Source organism: Lepidochelys kempii, chromosome 6 (assembly GCF_965140285.1).
Source record: "Lepidochelys kempii isolate rLepKem1 chromosome 6, rLepKem1.hap1, whole genome shotgun sequence".
In the NCBI taxonomy this organism is placed as follows: Eukaryota; Metazoa; Chordata; order Testudines; family Cheloniidae; genus Lepidochelys; species Lepidochelys kempii.
Genome location: NC_136385.1, coordinates 78,021,229 through 78,041,834, shown reverse-complemented (window position 1 = coordinate 78,041,834; position 20,606 = coordinate 78,021,229).

Genomic DNA, 20,606 nt, shown 5'->3' with positions numbered 1-20,606 from the left:
CAGAACGCCTAGTGGTTAGCCTGCTAACCTGGGAGACCTGCATTTAAATCCCTGCTTCAAGTCAGGTGGAGTGAGGCAGTGTGTGCCAAACTACCTTTAAGACTTGGGGCCTCTCCTTGGCATTTTCTACTGGCAAACTTAGGCAGCTTGTAGGTTTCTGTGAATCCTCCCTGCTCCCTCTCTCCACGCATTGAGTTAGGCAGCCTGGGCCGAACTCAGGACTGTGAATTCCATTGGGCTGCATGGTGCCTAAGAGTTAGGTGTTGCAATGCCTAAGTCCCTTTGTGAATGTAGCCCCTAGGGCAGGGGTGGGCAAACTTTTTGGTCTGAGGGCCACATCGGGTTTCTGAAATTGTATGGAGGGCCGGTTAGGGTAGGCTGTGCCTCCCCAAACAGCGAAGCATGGCCCGACCCCTATCTGACCCCCCATGCTTCTCGCCCCCTGACGGCCCCCTGGCAACCCCTGCCTCATCCACCCTCATCCCTGCTCTCTGTCCCCTGACCGCCCCCAGAACCCCTGCCCCTGACTGCCCCCCGCTGCCCCATCCCACCCCTCCTCTCCTTCCTGACTGCCTCCCCTGGGACCCCTGCTCCCATTCAACCCCCCTGTTCCCCGCCCTTTGATTGCCCTGACCCCTATCCACACCCCCACCCCCTGACCACCACCCCAAACTTCCCTGCCCTCTATCCACCCCCTCCATTACTGCGCTGCCTGGAGCACCGGTGGCTGGCGGCATGGCTGCACCAGGACAGGCAGCAGCAGTGTGCAGCCACTGTAGATGGTCAGCACTTCTGAAAATCCCAAGTTAAGCACCCAAAATCAGAGGACACGTTTGGAAATTCTGGGCCTTAACTTCTCTATCACTTCACTGTAAAATGCATATAATAATATCTAATTTGTAGTGGTGTTTTGAGAGCTAATTAATTAATAATTGTGGTATTGCCAACACCAGGTATTCAAAGATCACGAATTAGGCAACAACAATTGATGAATGGCTTAAAAATGAGATTTTTTTAAAAATAATGAACTTGGAGTTCTTTGTTTTGGCCCAGTTTTTTAGCTTTTACGGTTCATGTTTTCATATTTTTCTCCATGATAACGAAGGTTCCTTTTTTAAAAGTGTGAAAGCTGAGATTCTCACAGTCATACGATTCCAGGAGCAGGGGTTCTAAGAAAACCAATAAATATAATGCCAACTGGCAATGCTGAGTGTAGTGTTGTGATATCCTCAGAGGGAAGTGGCTGTATAGAAAGCCAAATCATGCTCATGTTGAAGTCAATGGCCAATCTTTGATTCACTTCAGAGGGAGGAAGATCAAGCCCTCTGTGGCTGAGACAACTGGAGGAAGAAAGAGACCTCAAAACATCAGTTGCTATCATAAATCAAGGGTAAAAGACTCCCCTCAACTCTTTATCTCAGTGATGGAGTGGGTAGGAGAAACTACCCGTACACGCACACCTGAACTGTTCCTTTGAATCTGCAGCAGAATGTCAGCCAGGCGGAGGCTGCAGAAGAGTTCTAGGTAGAAACCTCACAAGCATTAGAGAAGCTTTGGGGAGAATATGGTTTTCCTTTATTCCAGTAAAGTTCCTTGGTCAGTGTTAGAAGAAAGACACACTATGATTCCTTACCATTGTCACATAACATCTCCAATTTACATTATTTCTTTAAAAAATAAAACCAATTTGGACCTATCTATATCCCCCTTCTGAAATGGTGCAAGAAAGAAACTTGTGGTTTCTACAAATCCCCTTCTGGGAGAGGTGGAAAAGATGAGGGCACTGGCAGTCAGGAGTTGGGGGCTTACATACATAAGCTCTTGAGCTCCAAGCAGCTCTGCAAAAGATGACCATGGAGTTGTTTTTGTTTTGGTGGTGTTTTTCTATTGCAGAGTGGACAGCCTTCTTTCTTGCTAGATTGGTTGCTGTGAAGCTCATAGTCTATGCAGCTTTCTATGACTCCACATTACGGGAGGTCACATATTAATTTAGTCTGAATAGATCCTAAAATTATTCATTCTAATTAAAAAAAAAATCCTGTTTGCCTCTTCCACCTGTGTTTTTATTTTAATTTTTTCTTACATTATTTTTATCCTGCCATGTAATGGACTAATTCATGATTTCCTTTCCTCAGAAAGATTATGACTTCAAATTGTGCTTAGTTTGGTTCTATTAAATTGCCATTATTTTCTTCTTGGTAATCTGTAGTGTCAGTTTTGCTTGTATTAAGGGATTGACACAAATAGCAGTTAAAATGTAACAATAATCATATACCCAACATCTGACCACTAACTTGCACAGCTCACCCACTATATAAGAAACTGAATTCATATCAGCTTACTCCTGTTTGCATCAAGATAAGCATGTTGATTTATTTGGGTGGGTTACTGACAAGTGTAGACTGACCATAAAACTATCTGTCGATTTAATTCTTTCAAGGATCAAGGGGCAACATTTTATCCACTTAGTTCTGTAGATATTAATTTTTAGATTTGCCTATTCATAGTATCATTAATGAAGGAAAGCTGCAAGAGAAAACAGACCATTTTCAGGAATGTGATTCAGAACATTAACACCTCAATTTACATAAAATTAGTTACATACTGCTGCAGTAATTTAATTTGTTTAACCAGGACTTTGCAACTGTGAAAAATAGATTCAGAAAGGCCAATCAAAGAGTTCTACATATTTTCTCCAAATGACTGATTTCTGGATAATATGGTCCAGAGAGATTTAATTACAAAGCAGTTCAAAAATACAGTGGTTCAAGAATTAAACTTTTTTTTTTACTTCCTGAAAAGAATCTGCCTCATGTTTGAAATAACTGCCATATTTTCCTCTTGTACACTCTAGAGGTCATAAAATCACAATCTCATTGTACAGTTCATCCCTTTTATAATCTCACAAAGTCCATAATCTTTAGGAAAAATCAGTCACAAATGTACAAACAAGGAATTAGTTAATATAGATCTTCACTACAAGGATAGATTAATAAGAAAAAGGGCTTTTGTTTTGCTTCTTCATTTGTTTTGTTTTAAAAAATAAAAGCTAAAACCTTCCCTCACCTTTCCAGGTCTCTCAAATGGGTGAAGGAGAGAAAACAAATTTCTGTACTCTGGCTGTTGAGTTCTTTGTTGTATAGGAGAGCAAATCACCCATCATCCTCTAGAATTAAAATCTGCTGCCCTATTATTTCTTTTAACTTGCATGTGCTTCAGGCAAACCAGGTTGCTCATCACCAGCCTTTAGATCAGTAATTCTCTAGTCTAATGCCTTGTCTACACTAGAAAGCTGTACTGCTTTAAGTATACTGGTATAGCTAAAGCGGTACAGTCCCCTAGTTTGGATGCAATTGTATTGGTTTAAAGATGCAATCATATTGGTTTAAATATAGCTATTCCTGTATGGGAAGGGGAATACTGCCTTTTTTCCCCACCACTCTAGACAAATTCTATGTAAGCACCTGTAGGACTAGAACCTGGGACTATGGAGGTTCTAGGCTATGGCCACTTACACATTAGCACCAGGTGCTCAAATGGGGTTTCTGTTGGGAGACTCTGCAGGAAGTACAGTCAATCAGGGCCTGAGTGGAGCCCCACCCTATAGCCCACTGATTGGCCCACATATAAACAAGGAAGCCATTACAGGAAGCTGTCTCTGCAATGATGCAGATTGCCTGCTTGCTTCCACTCCAGACCTTGCCTTACTCTGAACCTTAGGTTATGTCTACACTGCAGTTAAACATCTGTGGCTGACTATATGGGCTACAGGACTGTTTAATTGTGGTGTAAATGTTTGGGCTGAAGCCTGGGCGCTGGGGCCCTATTGCCTCACAGGGTCCCAGAGCCCAGGCTCCAGCCACCTGAGGCCAAAAGTCTACACCATAATTAAACAGCCCAAGTCAGCTCATGTGGGCCAGCCACGGATGTTTAATTGCAGTGTAGACATACTCATAGACTCTGTCTCCTGACCCCAGTTTATCCACAACTCTGCTACTTGCTTCCTGTTTACAACTTGGTGTCTGATCCTGACTTCCTGATATCCTGACACCGTTCGATCCCAGTTCTGCTACAAGTCTCCTGACTGCAACTTGGTAACTGACCAGTGCACTCAGCCACTGCTGGCCTTGAATGTTTGCTCAGACTATCTTTGTGCTCCTCCCGCCCATATCCAACCCCTACACAGGAGACGGAAGGAGCTGGCCACCCTCTTTCCAATGGTTCCCTGAGGACTTGAGACCTGCAGCTCCATGTCACCCACCAGGTGGAGAACCTTATGCTACAGACCCAAGCTATGCAGTTCATAACTGAAGCATAGACCCTGCATGAGCAGTTAGCTCTGTTGCAAGCCCAGGGGATGAAGCTCACTAGCACATTCACAGGAAGAAGCAGCAACCCTATGTGCCGTTCCCTGACCTGGTTCCCATGGGTGCTGCTGCCTGAACCGTTGGACAGAGATTGTTGGAAATTCTAGGGGTTCCTGAACTAAAGCAGGTTGCTCTTTCTGCCCGCCCTTGAATGTATTTCATAGACCAGACAAAGGTGGGGCTAGTAGTCAGCCTTCACACCAGTGAAGCACTCAACTGGGCTTCCCCTCATTGGAACAGAACAGCCCAGTGCATCCCAATGCCTTCCTGCAAGCCAAGCCTTCTCAACCATCTCTGATGACCCACATCGCATCCGCTCTGCTGAGGCTGCCCTCTCAAAGCTTTGTCGGGGCAAGACCAGCCACCTCTTACCCAACTTACTTCTGACGGCTTGCGGCTGATGTTGACTGGAATGAGACTGCACCAGTGCTGGCTGGGACTTAGTGAGGATAAGCTAGTTTGCATTGAAAACCCCACCTTGCCTAGAGGCCTTTATTGAACTCACCCGGAACATCAACTCTTGTCTGAACAAGCAGAAAGAGGAAAGAAGGGGCAGCCTGATGCTCCCATATCCACCTACTAAGCCAAAGCCTCTAGAACTAAGTCCTGAATGCATGCAGGTCAACCTGGATCACAGATGCCTGACCCCAGAGGAGAAAGATTGTTGCCAGCAGTTGACCCTCTGTTATTACAGTGGGGCATCAGAACAAGCTCCCGCCTCCTTTCCAGCTGAAAATAGCTTGGGAAATGGACCATCCTGGGCCCAGTAGGGGGCTACAGTTTGGGCATCACCACACACTATGGTCCAGAATCCTCAATCCTCGAGTAGAACCTGACCCATCTCTGTAGTTGCTATAGTGGAAGGGCACTGGGAAATAATATGCTTTGATATGATCCACTCTCCAGTCTTCCCAATAATGGTAGGCATTGGTTGGAGCAACATGACCCATGTATCTCCTGGTGGTGGAGCATTAGCTTACCCTCTGAATATTGCCAGAAAGCCTGCCTACAACAAATCAACCAACACCCAAGTGACTTACACCCTGGACCGCAGGACTGGGTAAGACACTTGGAAGTGAAACCCAAAATGGTGGGGGGCTAATCAGAGAAGGCAGCTCTAGACCAGAATCCCAGCCTTCCTAGCAAGTACTGAGATTACCTGGATATGTTTGAAAGGAAAAACGTGGATTTAAGGAAAAGCATGGATTCACTACCTCCACACAGGGACTATGACTGTCAAATAGACCTACAACCTGGGGCAAAGGGGACCTACAGACAGATATACACCATGTTGAACCGGAGATATCCACTTGCAGAGAGTTCATTCAGTGAACCTCTCCTACAGGAGTACCAGTCCTCTTTGTGCAAAAAAATGATAGGTCAGTATGCCACTGTGTAGACTTATCACACACTAAATCAGGTGACTATTCATAACTGGTACCCCCTACCTCTCATCCCAGATCTGTTGGACCAGAACACCTGAGGACTGCAAGGAACTTCGCTAAATTAGATCTTTGGGGTCCATACAATCTAGTCTGCATAAGACCTGGGGACAAATGGAAGACCACTTTTCATACCCAGTATGGGCACTTTGGATATCTAAAAATGCCATTTGGCTAAACCCACACAACATTTCATATTTGGGGACATCATGGACCAATATGTGATCATCTACTTTCATGATACAGTGATATTTTCTAAGAGCCCTGAGCAGCACTACCATCATGTCCAGTCCACTCTGGAGAGCTTACAGAAGCATTATTTGTATGTCAAACTAGGGAAGTGCACCTTTGACCAGGCCACCATTGACTTTTTAGGTTACATTATTTTCCCAGGGTGCATTGAGATAGACCCTCAGAAGGTGGAAGCCATCCACAACTTGACAGCACCCCAGATCCTCCAAGAATTTCAGTGCTTCCTGGGCTTCGTGCATTTTTATAAGAGATTCATCACCAACTTCTATGAACAAATAGCCCCCCTTACTCACCTCCTTCAGAAAGCTGTTTAATTCCCTTGGTCGCCTGAAGCGTTAACACCTTTTCAACCAGTTCAAGTCCATTTTCGCCATGGCCCCAGCTCTGGCAACACTCCAACCCAACTCATCCATTTGTAGTGGAAGCAGATACCCTAGACTTTACTGTGGAACTTACAGTATCCTATGGCTACACAGTATTCTTAACACTCATGCACAGTCTGACTAAAATGGCCCACTTCATTCCCTGCCACTACCTACCCTCTGCCAAGACTACTGCCCAACTCTTGGTGCAAACAGTGTTTTGTCTTCATGGATTTCCATACCACATAGTTTCAGCCAAGGCCCAGAGTTTACCTCTCATTTTGGAGTGAAGGGCTCTAGTTACCGGACATCCATGTATCCTCTTTCAGCATGTGCCACCCTCAAACAGATGGACAAACCAAAAAGGTGAACCAAGTACTAGACCAGTACTTGAGATGTCATGTGAACTGTCTCCAGGATAACTGGATCCTGCTCCTGCCATATGTTGAGTTTTCGTATAACAATGCCAACCATGCCTGTACAGGTCAGAGCCCCTTCTTCACGAATTACGGCTTTCACCCAACTCTACCAGTAGCCTCCTCAAACTCAGCCACCACTGACTGGGTCCATCAGATCCATCTCATCCGGGAGGTGCTCAAGAACCACCTGGAAGAAGCAAAGAAAGCTTACATGAGTCATGTGGACTATTAACAATAGGAAGCTCGGGCATTCAGAGTAGGCTAGAAGGTGTGGCTTGCTGCAAAGCATCTCCAGACCAGTTGACCCTCCTGAAAACTGGACCACCAGTTCCTGGAATCCTTCCAGATATGCCAGAAGATCAATCTGATTACCTTTAAACTACAGCTTCCCCCATCCCTCAAAATACATATTTCCTTTCTGAAGTCCAATCCCCGACTGAACCACATCAACACTGGTCCAGTGTCATGAGGAGTATGAAGTGCATCGCATCCTCATTTCTCAATGGATGTGTGGCTACCTGTACTGTCTCATAGACTGGGAAGGCTACAGCACTGAAGAGTGCACCTGGGAACCTGGTTCCCATGTCTACACCCCAGACCAGGTGAGGGAGTTCCAGAGGACTCCTGAACAAGCACCACCCTGAGGGAAGGCTGGAAGGGGTGAGTGTGATGTAAGCACCTGTGGGACTAGAACTGGGACTATGGAGGTGCCAGGCTGCTGATGCTTCTGCATCACCACCAGGAGCTTGGGCCAGATTTCCACTGGGGGATCCTGTGAAGCTCGACACTGCAGGAAGTACTGTCCAGCATGGCCTGAGTGGTGCCCTCCCCACCGTCCATGGATTGGTCCATGCTGGTGTATAAACCTGGAAGTCATCACAAGGAGCTGTCTGAACAATGATGCAGATTGCCTGCTTGCTTCTGCTCCAGACCTTGCATTACTATGAACCTTAGACTTCAGTTCTTGACCCTGGTTTGTCCCTGTCTTCACTACTCACTTCCTACCTGCAGCTTGGCCACTGACTCTGACTTCCTGGTATTCTGATCTGGCTTGAGCCCAACTCTGCTACACGTCTCCTGACTGCAACTTGGTAACTGATCTGTGCACATCAGCTGCCCGTGGCCCAGCTCTGACAGTCTATGTCTGTTCTACACTAGGAGTACTTTACTGGTATAGGGATGCTAGTATACTGTACCAGCAAGTGCTCCTAGGGTGGACACAACTATACTGGCAAAGCAGTGAGTGAAACAAGTTATACTAGTAAAAGTGCAGTTTTGCTGTTGTAACTGTTTCTATGCTAACAGCTTCTGATGGTATAGGTATTTCAGTGTATCTCCACACTCCTGACCTGACATTCCTATATCAGCAGAAATCTGAGGTGTAGACCTTGCCTGCCCTCCCTGCCTTTGAGGTTTATGGGGTTGCATTATACTGTCATAACTGCAGCCACGCTAGGGCTTTAACTGGTATAACTATGTTGGTAAAAAAATTACATCCCTAACTAATACAGTGATACTGGTAAAATTTCAAGTATAGACCAGGCTTTAGTAAAACAGTATCTTTGAAATTAACCATTCACAACAATGCCTGCTACAAAATGTCAAACTAGTTACTGAACTACATTTCCCAAAAGGCTCCAGGGCCTAAAGTTCAAGGTATAAGAAGCAGCATTCTGGAAGCTCCAAACAGGAAGGATGACATCTAGGTAACAGCTTCTCATCCCACTAACCAATTGTTCTATAACTAAAACACAAATTTCCACACAACCAGATCAGGTAGATTTAAGCAACATAAATCACTGTATTATTCACCAACCTTCTCTGTATAGTAACATTGACTTTATAATTAATCTTGTTTGTGTGTATTCTTCCGTGGAAAAAAGAGCCTCTGAAAATATTCCAGTATATTCCTTGTCAGAGGATAAGACTGGCATATTTCAGAATTAATCCATGACACACCAAAGGAAAATGTGTGCTGACCTGGGCAGCGGGGGCTGGGGCTGGGCGAGGGGGAGGTAGGGAGGACGGAGGGAGGCGTTTTGTTGGGCTTTGGAAAGCTCTCAAGATGTTTTTCATATGCGTTCAATTAAGATTCCAGTGATTCTTGGTTGATTTGTAGTATTTTATAAATAATGGGCCAGATCAACTGTCACAAATCAGCATAGCTCCATTGACTTCAATAGGAGTGAGACTGATTTACACGAGCTGATTTATTCAATTGGCTGCTCAGAAAGTAAATTGGTTGAATTTAAGACAACTAAACTGTACTGTGTGGCAAATGAAAAAACTTGCTTCTTTGTGCTGTAAGAAGGATTGCTTCCATGGTAATCCTTCCTGTTCATGTACCTAGGCCAAGCTCTTTTTTAGTATAAGCCATATTTTAGTAGAGAGATCCTTGTGTGGACCCGCTCCTCTCCATTTGTGATCACATAGAATCCCTGTGGTGACTACAACAACTGTTAACAAGGACAAACAATTGGCCAGATTGAGACACCCTTACTTATGATGAATAGTATCTTTCTTCATAATGGTTCCACTGAAGGCAGTGGAATAGCTTGTGGAGAAAGATGTTACTCAGCATGAATAAAGGTATCAGTATCTGGTCTAGTAGGATGAAAGCATTTAATATATATATTTAGCAGTCTTTGTGCAATTGAGCAGCTGGAAAGGAGAGGCAGCACCATATAACCAGCCATATTTGCAGACCACCAGAGATCCACAGAAGGGAACTGCTTGAATTAAGTTACAGTTTTATGAATACAGATTATCACAGTGGGATTCACCTGAAGACTTTTGTTTTCTTATGATGGTGTAAAATGTAGTGATCTGTCTAGTGCTGGAATATGTACTGGGACAGCAAGTTGCAATAGCAACCTCAGTTATGGAGATGAGGGGAATGTATGAGGTTACTGTCTCTGGAAAGAATATGGAACCAGAGTTAGCAGATTCAGTGGATCTTTGGAAGATTTCCCACCAGCAGTGATCCTCTGAAGTCCTAGCATGAGTAAAGATTCCCTTCTGTTCCTAATTCTGTAACCATGTTAATGAGAAAACAGGCGGTTGCGTTCAGTTTTTTTTAAAGGACTCTGAAAGAAAATATAAGATCAAAACAATAACAGTTAGTGGATAGGGTATATGTTAATGGTGAATATTTGAAAATTGCATAATTATAAATTATAGGGCTTTATAAAGATAAGCAAAATCATGAATATACTGAGAATTGGCTTCCGAGGGTAGTATGGAAACTGGTCAAGTAGTTTGCTGATTTTAGGCCTTCATCAAATACACAGAGGAACAGCCTTAAATAACTACCTTTTTAATTAATAGATTTGTAAGAATAATACATTGTGTACTGAACTGAATCCTACAGGAATACATGGAGATCCTTTTAAGTGAATATCAGAAAAAGGAATACTTTTTAAAACAATAAACATCAAAGTGTACCAAAAGGTGAAAAAATGCAAAGGAAATTTGCAATGTTAGTGATCAGACTAAAACACATTTTATGAAACAGCAGTCTCTTCCGAGTGAATATCAGTTAAAAGAATAGATCTGTGAAAAAGTATACTGTATAATTTTTCAACAACAAGGATATGTATTTAATAGGTTTCTACTCCAGATTTGATCACGTTTAGAATTATACTGCTTTTATTACATTTTCTGTTATTTTTTAAAACTTTTTTATGCTTTCTTTGAAATATATGAACCTTTTAATGTATGGATAATTTATTCAGCTCCTAAATTTAAATGCCTTGTGGGCGTAATTTTCCTGTTTCAGTTTACTTCTATAGCTGCCTTCTCTTTGTCTGGAATATATTATTCATTGTCTCCAAATTATAACAGGACTGATGTGTTAAAGTATAACTTCTTAAATTGATTTCAATATTTTAACTATTTGCATAACAATCTGGAGTGGTAGAAAGCTTCCCCAGCAATGTCTTTGTCTCAAAGAAATTGTCAGAAGACTTTTAATGCTATTAATTGTGTTTGTAGGAAAGTGCAAAATATTTTAATATGACCATGTGAATATGAACATGAAGCTGTTTATGTTCCAGTATTGTGACTTTTTTGTAATTTGAAAATGTTAGCACAAATTATGGGTTATTAAGGAAGTATACAGATACGGAGTCTGATCTGGAAGTCCTTAACCAGGTAAAACTCTCCATTGGCATCACTGGAGAGTTTTGTCAGAGTAAAGACTGCAGTATTGGACCCATGATTTTGATTTCACAGATTGATTAAATAGACTTTCAAACAACTTAGAAGCACATCCCACTGGAGTATCAGCATCAGTGTCTGTGATTAACAAATATGCAGAACTCTTGAACCCACAAAAATACTTTTTTCTTTTTCTGTATTCATAGAGGGTGAAATTCAGCCAAGTAAACAGGGACCGTCCAAGGCCTCCCACACCATTTATGCTACTCAGTGGGATAATGGAAAAGGAAGGGTTTGGGTGGAGCAGCAGCTCACAATAGGGGGATATGGGAGGGAACAGGTGCTTATGCCCATTGATGTATGCAGAAGAACCGGCTGCACGAGTTCCAAACAGCCATAATGGAGAGGACTATTGGGTGCTTATGCATGAGAGGGAAGAGGGTCAGTAGCTGCAACTCTAGCCCCTGAACTGGAATAGAAGCTGTGAAGGGGCCCGCCTGAAGATTGTGAAATTTTATACAAAAAATTCCATACACCACTACACTAGGATATATCTCCTAGTGTGTTGTATGGAATTTGGGTGTGTAACCACTACTGGTATATGAAATTGTGTACCACAGATTGGTAAGGAAGGCCAAGCCACATGGCAAAGAGCCATCATACAGAAAGATATTAATTTTAAAAAGTCATAATTCCAAATTAACCAGAGAAAAGTTTTGTCTTTGTGCAGTATCTAACACAACGTGCTCCTGGTCCATGACTAGAGCTCCTAGGTATTACGGTAATAGAAATAAATAAATAATAAAAGTGACTACAATCCCAAAACAGTGTTAAAGTGAGAAGTGGTACCTAAATATGTTTCTGTTTTAAATGATGGGAATTTTAGCAGTGACATAACTGGGAGCTGAATAGGGTCTTTGAGTAATTGTAGCCGAATCCTGGGAAAGCAGAACCGTGACCTAATGAACACTCAAGGACTATGTGGATGAGAGAGTCTGGCATAAATTGGCAAGTGCAAAAATCCATCTGAAGGAATGCTTTGGGAAGGTACTGTGATAACTATTATCAGAGACCCTGTGGAGATGGATGAGAGATAGGAGTTTAGATTAAAAGGCCAGGGGAAGAAGCAGTGCCTGTATAGTTCTGGTAATATATTTTGCATACATAGCTTAAGATAATTCTTATGTACCAAATGTATTTGAAAAATAAAAGGGGTAAAAACTTTCCAATGATAAATGGCATTTGGGCAGAAGCAAGTGGTTGTTTTGTTTTATAGTAAGTGCATGGTTTATTTAGATAATTGAATACTGAGTTATTGTTAAGAAATACGAATTGGTCACAGTAACAAGTACATGATTTGATGAGACTAAGAAGCTTGTTGTTTCTTACAGGAAATACTCACGGATGTTAAAATCATGTGCGATCTGCTCCTTTCTAAAAAAGATGTTTTTTTTGTTAACAGATGGAGGGCGCCATTCTTCCCTACAAAGAATAACCAACATAAAGGAGAGGAAAGTCTGAGAGTCGTTATCCTTGACCTGCTGAAGTCAATGGAAGTTTTGTTACTTACCTGGGGACAGAACTTCACCCCTGGCATTTCCTCTGAACTTTTCCAGTTTGTGTGTGTTTTCCAGTTTCCTTCCCCACAGTGGAAGGACACAGATGCATTGCTCTTTTACTCTGCAGATTCCTTCAGAGGAAACAAGGTAGGAGATGTGCATAAATGTCTTTTTGCTTCCATTCTACTGCCTCTTCCAACTGGGCTCCTGCTGGCCCCTAGAGAACACAACTCCCACAGGAACTGTGCTTCCAGGGATTCTTTCTGCTATGGATGTCATCAGAATCTCTCATGAAGTAGAGTTTGCAATAGGGAGAGAGAAACAATTGTAAATGAAGATAGCCTCAAGATATATAAACTTTTGCCTATTACCCTAGCAGAATCCCCTGCCCTGCATTGCCCCACCCCTCTCCTTTCCTTTCAGGTCCAGGCAGAGGAGTTGTAAAACATTTGGGACAAGGTAACATGCTGCCAGTCAAACTCCTCCTTTCTGTGGGCACTGGCTCCTTACCAGGCATATGACATGAAGGCGATCGAATTAGTAGCTCAGAAAAAATATACCTGGAAGGGGAGTGGAGCTAGCTACCACAATCAGGTGGCTAATGATGATCAGAACTTCATGTGTCTCCTGACAGTCTTGTCAGAGTTACTCTTGGAGTTTAAGAAAGATGATTACTAACTATATACAGTACATTGCCTGAATATTAAAGCTATATCTACTTTCTGTTGCTATTGTGAGTAATATGAAGTTTATAGAACATGTAAAAACCAAACTAACACAGAAAAATATATTGAGCTAAAACTTAATTTATAAATTGTAAGCCTGGGCAATTGTCTCTCAGCTCCACCACCAAAACAAAGATTATGATTATTAAGCCATTTTTCACTAGGAAAAAGTCTCTCAGAAATGGCTTAGATTTTTTTTGTTTAGATAGAAAATAAAATGGCCTAATTAAAAAAAGTAAAATATTGTATATTGGTACGTTCTTAATAAGAAAGAATTATTTTCTGTGGTTTGAAGAATAAATATTTTAGAATAACGAAGATATCAAAGTTTAAAATATAACTTCTGCACATACGTTTTTTGTCATAAAGATTTTGTTTTTATTTTAACCATGTTACTTCAGGAATCAAAATACATCACCTTTCCTCAAATACTTATGGTCCCTTTCTATTCCTACTCTACCCTCATAAAAATATTCACTTAACTAGAATCTATGGGTAACCCAAAATTCATATGGGCTTGTATGCTGAACTTTGAAGCCATTTAGAAAATTACCTCTACACTTTAAAACTTCAGGTAGGTCTCACTTTATTTTGGCATATCTGGTCAAACAAAACTCATGCATGAGCAGTGTTGTCAAGGTATGATTCTATTATGGGTCTCACAATATTTGCTTAAAGTCCCAGATACCAGTGGCATGAAATTAGGTGAGAATCTGTTTTCATTTTTTAAAAGTTTCTAGCCTTCATGGTTTCAGTAAAAAGCATCAAGACATGAATCAAATACACCTAAAAGGGTCAAACCAGAAGTCAACAAATTTAGGGTTTTTTAAAATTATTTTAAAAAACTCTCCTGGTTTTTAAGCCAATGTCATGATTGTTGGGGGCCTGATTCATGATTTCTGAATGCTTGGGGTTGCCAATGCTTTCTAGACTAACAAGCATAAAGCAATAAATATTATAAAGCCAATGCAACATCTTCCCTTCTATGAGCCAGCAAAAGAAGTTCTACTTGAGAAATGTCTTAACCATGTGCCATCTGAAAACATGGGATCAGGGCTGCCTGGAGCACGTTCCAGAAGCAAATGCATCTAAGTCATGACATTATTGGTGTCATTAGGTCCTGGGGTGAGTGATGGTAAGCTTATGAATGGCAGTAGATTAAGCAGCACATTTGGAATAGGTAGAGCTAACTCTTGGAGGAGATAATACCAAAGTCTTCCATGGATGACTAGCCCCTGAACAATTTATAATTTAGATACACAAAGATCAAACAGTGTGACAAGTGTGAAGTATTTACATGTGGTTGTCTCACTAGTTGATAAAGAACTCTGCACTGGAGTTTGTTGAGGAAGTTGAGAGATGTGGCAGAAGCTCTGTTCTAAATAGTAGTCTATCTGAGACCTAGGAAAAGACCATGTAACTCTAGGAGATAGGAGGAAGAGTAGCAATGTGCCTTGCAGCTGCAACTTTTCTCCCAGTTTCATGTGCGTGACCGTTCAAATTTATGGTGGCTCACATTCTTGCTCTCAAAATTTAAAGTTGAAAACATGTTCTGTCATATTTTCCACCCCTCTGCAATTTTGACAAGCAAAATTGGCTCTCTTGGAAATTTAGCTACTTCATTTAGGTGCCTACATGGGAACTGTTTGGTGCTGAGCTCGTCTCAGAATCTGACTATTCAGAACCAAGTTTTCAAATTGAGTGCCAAAGTTAGGCTGTATACAGTAAGTTTTATATTTAGCACTCATGTTAAACTGAGATACGGCCCCAGACATAATTGTCTAAAATTGTAAATTGGTCTCTACCCACATCAACCTCCCACATCCCATTCCTTAAAAATACTTAAGGATGAAAGGCATAATATTCATAAAATCATAGAACTGTAGGGCTGGAAGGGACCTTGAGAAGTCACCAAGTCCAGCTCCCTGCACTGAGGCAGGACCAAGTAAACCTAGACCATCCCTGACAGGTCCAACTTGTCTTTAAAAGCTTCCAATTATGGGGGCTCCATGACCTCCCTTGGAAGCCTGTTCCAGAGCTTAACTACTCTTCTAGTCAGAATGTTTTTCCTAATATCTAACCTAAATCTCCCTTGCTGCAATTTAAGTCCATTACTTCTTGTCCTACCTTCAGTAGACATGGGGAACAATTGATCCCTGTCCTCTTTATAACATCCCTTTACATAATGGAAGACTGTTATCAGGTTCCCCTCAGTCTTCTTTTCTCAAGACTAAACATGCCTAGTTTTTTTAACCTTTCCTCATAGGTCAGGTTTTCTAAACCTTTTATCATTTTTGTTGCTCTCCTCTGGACTCTTTCCAGTTTGTCCACTTATTTCCTAAATTGTGGTGCCCATAATTGGACACAGTACTCCAGCTGGAGCTTGACCAATGCTGAGTAGAGCAGGACATTCAAAGTTGTAATAATTATGAGAGAAACTGAATATTGTTTCCTTCTGGGGATGGAAACCATAGTGTAAAATTGAGAGGAAGGCTGGTTTTGTGGTTAAGGCTGTGACTCAGAAGATCTGGATTCAGTTCTTGGCCCTATCAGAGCCTTCTATGTGACTTTGAGAAGTCACTTAATCCTTCTGTGCTTCAGTTTCCTGCCTGTAAAATAGGGATAATTATATTCCCTTTCTCCCACCCTTTGTCTGTCTTGTCAGTTTAGATTGCAAGGTCTTTGGGTCAGAGTTTGTCTCTTACTATGTGTTTGTACCAACACAATGGGCTCCCATCACAGTTGAGCCTCTAGCCACTTCAGTAATAAATATAATAAAATACTATAAACAAATAACCTTTCCTTTTTAAGGCATTAAACATAAATATATTCATGCAAGTATTAAATGAGGTGAGGACAGTCAAGTTATAAAACAAGACTTGCAATGCTTACTTTCATAAAAACACAAATTAGTGGAGATTAAGCACAATAATTGGGAGATAGAAATATATTACAAGTGAATGGAGAAACAAAAATCTCAATAGAAGCTGCTAAAATGATATGTTAGGAAGTCATCTATGAGCTAGTATGTATGCAATGTACCACATATCAACTTACCTGAAGGGCAATGATTAGCCTTGTCTTCCACAAGTTTTTTTCTGACATTATACCTATCCCCTCAAATATTGGTTTATTATATATAATTGGTAATAAACTGGGTGAATGAAAAACAATTGCTGTGCAGTATGAAATAGGTACAAATATTTAATGATGTGTAATGTGTATTCTAAATCCCAACATGCTATTTGATGTTTTTGAAATGAACATGTCCTGTGTTATATAGAAGTTATCTGTAACTGCTGCTGGTTTGAAATCACCAAGTCAAGATGTAGTGGTAGTCAGATGTTGATCTGATGTACAGAGGCAATGGGTCCAATTTCTGTTGAATATTTGTCTTATTTGGCAGTAAGTTAAGCAGTGTGAAAAACTGTGCAAATGCTCTTTTGGGTCATTATGTTATTGTGCATCATCTACAATATATTAATATATCTTGAGCTTGTGTACATGTCTTGTTAAATTATTTGTTTTTAACAAATCACTTTTGAAAACCTGCACTCTTTATCACAACCACTTCTTAAATCTAACATTTATCATAAAGTATTTTATTTATTGAATTTTATTTGCCATCAAGAGAGACAGACATGAATATAATGTTTAAAAAGATGTCTATTGATGTGAGAAAAATGCAAACCGTGTGGTAGAAGCTCAGTGAGTGGGAGAAATGTAAATGTTCTCTGCATTTTATCTCACATGACAGAATGCATTATGGTCAAAATAGTGTCTTCTTTGAGACACAGGTTTCTAATATCTGCATAATGCACACTTTTATGTAAGCCTTTTATTCTGCATGCAGATGTTTAGTTAAATGCCCTACAGTCTCATTTATAAGGCTCTCTTTTATAACACCACCTTGTATTAGGGTACTTGTACCTTGGCTACATATAACCTAATTATAATTACCCTGACAATATATAACACCTTCTTATGACCCCCCCAATGTGATATGGGGTGCAGTATATATTGATGTCAAAAGCAAGCTATTTTCATGAGACAATTAATTGTCTTTGACTCAGGGCCTGCATATCCCACCAATTAGTACAAACGGCAGGGTGCATTTCTAGAATTCTGCAGAGTTAGCAGCTACTGCCATTATGTGGAATTTAGAGCATTTAAATAAGTTCCAGTACATGTTCCGGTTTGCTTCAATTTGTTAAAATCAATAGTCACTATCTGTGCATCATTTTTGCATCAGGATAATGCACATGGATTTAAGATTTTGTGAGCTTCTTTCTTCCTGTCAACAAATAGATTAAATTATAATTTTAGCCCTTCATATCTGGTGAGTTCCATTGACTGCAATAGAGCAAGAGCTCAAAGTTAAAGTATTCTTTGTAGCAGTACAGTAGTTCAGCAAGGACACTCGATGAGAACAATTTTAGTGGACCAAAGAAAAAAATCTGATACTCTACTTCCATTTCAAATGGATTGACAGAGAATTCTTATAACCCCATATGTAAATGCAAAAACTGGAATGTTGGTTATATTTTAATAGGTTTTCACATTTTGTTACATATGAAAATGTAGGGCTCAGTTGTTCTTCCCTACCATGACACAAATTAACTTAGATGTGGTCTCACATGTTATAGATCTAAGCTTCACAGCCAGCCAAATTGTTTAGAAAAATTTGAAGTGTTAACCAGTGATGCTGTGCTCATTGTTAGCAGCTGGGTCACAGAGCTGAGTAGTAGGGACCTGATCAAAAGCCCACTGTATTCATTTGAGACTCCTGCTCCTTTCAACAGGCTTTGGATGAGGTCCTAATAAACAGAAAAGTAAGAGTATACTTCATTCTCCTTTCTGGTGGGACTTCAGTCCAATTCAAGAAGGCTCTCAATGTCTGAAATTACATTGTTTAAACAGAATCTTAAATGGCAGAGTGACAGTCCTGTGCACCAATGCGTGACCAGATGGTTTACAGACCCATCTGACCACACTTATAAATGCTATAGATGGATTCAGATTACATATAGTCACCTTCTTTGGTATCACTCCCTCTCCCTAGGCCTGTTCTCGCTCTCTCTTTCTCTCTGTGTCTGTCGTTTTTAGTTTGCTTTCCCCCCTTTGTTTCATTTTAGACTTTGCTGTCCTTCCCAAATCTCAGATTTACCTTTCAGAAGGAGTTCTAATTTAATGTAGCATACACATATGTTAGCGGGCCTATTTCTGAACTGATGTATAAAAGTAGCTCTGTTTCTTTGTTTTCAGTATGTACAATTTAATGAAAAAGTTTATTTAAAATATGCCTGTTGCTTATTAGGGTTCATTTTCCATCTGACCGAGGACCTTATCGCCTGTCTCTTTTTCATAGCCCTTTAAAAGCCATTCTGTGCTTAAAAGACAACCTAGTTATACAACATTGTTCCTAGTGGCTAACCAGTCAGGGTGGCCATCTGGGTATAACTGAAGTCAGGAAACTCAGTAAGCTTGTTCTGTGGAGCTTCCTGGGATCATTCGTAAATCAATATTTCATATATGGCTAGCGAATGGCTGTAGCTCACGTAAGCTCATGCTCAAATAAATTGGTTAGTCTCTAAGGTGCCACAAGTACTCCTTTTCTTTTTGTAAGATGTGGTAGCCTGAAGCCATTATATGATGCCTCTGGCTGTAGACCCCAATATTTTTCCAATAGCAGAATAGAAGTCTAAGAATTTCTGCATCTCAACACCTGTGGGGCCTACTTTCTGCTGAGATGGACCCTTAAGTGTGTATTCACCCACTGATGCATGGAGGATATAAGCTCATAACACCCATTAACATTAATGGGAGTTATCCACGTAAATCCCTTGCACATCAATGAGAGAACAGACCCCTTTCGATTTTAGAAATCTTTTCTACAAGGATTTCCCTGGTGTCTAGTATGGGCATATAAATGGCTATTTTATTGTATTAAATATGTATCACATCCATCATTTTAAATGCTGTGCTGTGATGAAGGCTTCTCTGTTCTGGGATCAGTTCTGAAAATATTTAAACTTGGCAACCTGAACAAGCTTCAGTTGAATAAGCCTAAGGGCCCCATTCATGGAAATGTTATATACAATTTATGCTTGATTTTTACTTAAATTACTCAGAAAAAGTGTGAAGAATATTGTTTTGGAGCAAATTACAGGCTTTTAATGTTCATTAATCCTCCTTCTCGACTCTTAGTGGTGACTTTCCCATTATTCATCTGAGGACTACTGTATGCAAACGGAGAAAGGGAAAAAAAATCAGAGGAAGTGTTTATAGCTTGAATTACTATAAATGACTGTATACTTGTTGATTAAAAGTATAAATAAAACTTTCTGGGATGGACAGAACACAATGATGAAGATGGATGATGAAATAATTAACCCTTTAGCTGGCATGAACACTTCAGAAATTTTGTGCCATAACATTAATTTGATTACTTGGGGAAGGGATGCACCAATATGCTTTGCTTATTATGCTTTTTAAAAAGTATTTTAAAAAACAACCAAATACTAGAAGACAAAAATAACAAGGGAAGGACAGTACAAAGTGAACATAACAGTAAAGCAACCACATATAAATGCTTTTTCTTTAATAGTGGTATATGCTATTTTATTGGCAGTTTGCTTGCTTAATTAAAAATAAGTGCACTACATGATTGTATCTGTTAAAATATAGCCAGTGCGTTGAAACAGAAACCCTCACAGAAATTCTAGGGACTGGTTGTTGATGTATTTAGCCACCTTTTCTGAACATCTTATTTATTCTCAAAATCAGTTTGTTTTTACTCAGTAGTGATCTTTTTCTTTTCTTGCATTTTGAATTTTTATATTTATATAATATTTATATTTTAAATATTTCAAATAGACAGTGTTCAATTAGTTTTTTTTGCTTGAATAAGAACTAAAAGACTGAAAATATTATTTTTATTTCAAATGTTTTCATATGGCATTTTTTCTGAACAGTAGATTTTTGTAACTTAAACTAAATTATTTTGCATACATTTTATGCAACCTATCTGCAGTCAGATTTCACCATTGTATTAAATGTAATTTGTATATAGATTCAACCACAGGGTATTCAGTCTGCAAGCTTTTTTTTTTTAAATGAACTATGAAAGAATCTGCTTATAGCTACCCTGACACCCATATCATAATGTGTATACTGTATAATATTATACAGTAGGAATGAAAGATAATTTTAGAAGGACACAATTGAGATTAGTATATGCAGTACCCTCATACATTAAGAATATTAGGACTGGATTATGAAAGATTGTGTGTGTGTGTGTGTGTGTGTTGCGAAGACAAAGG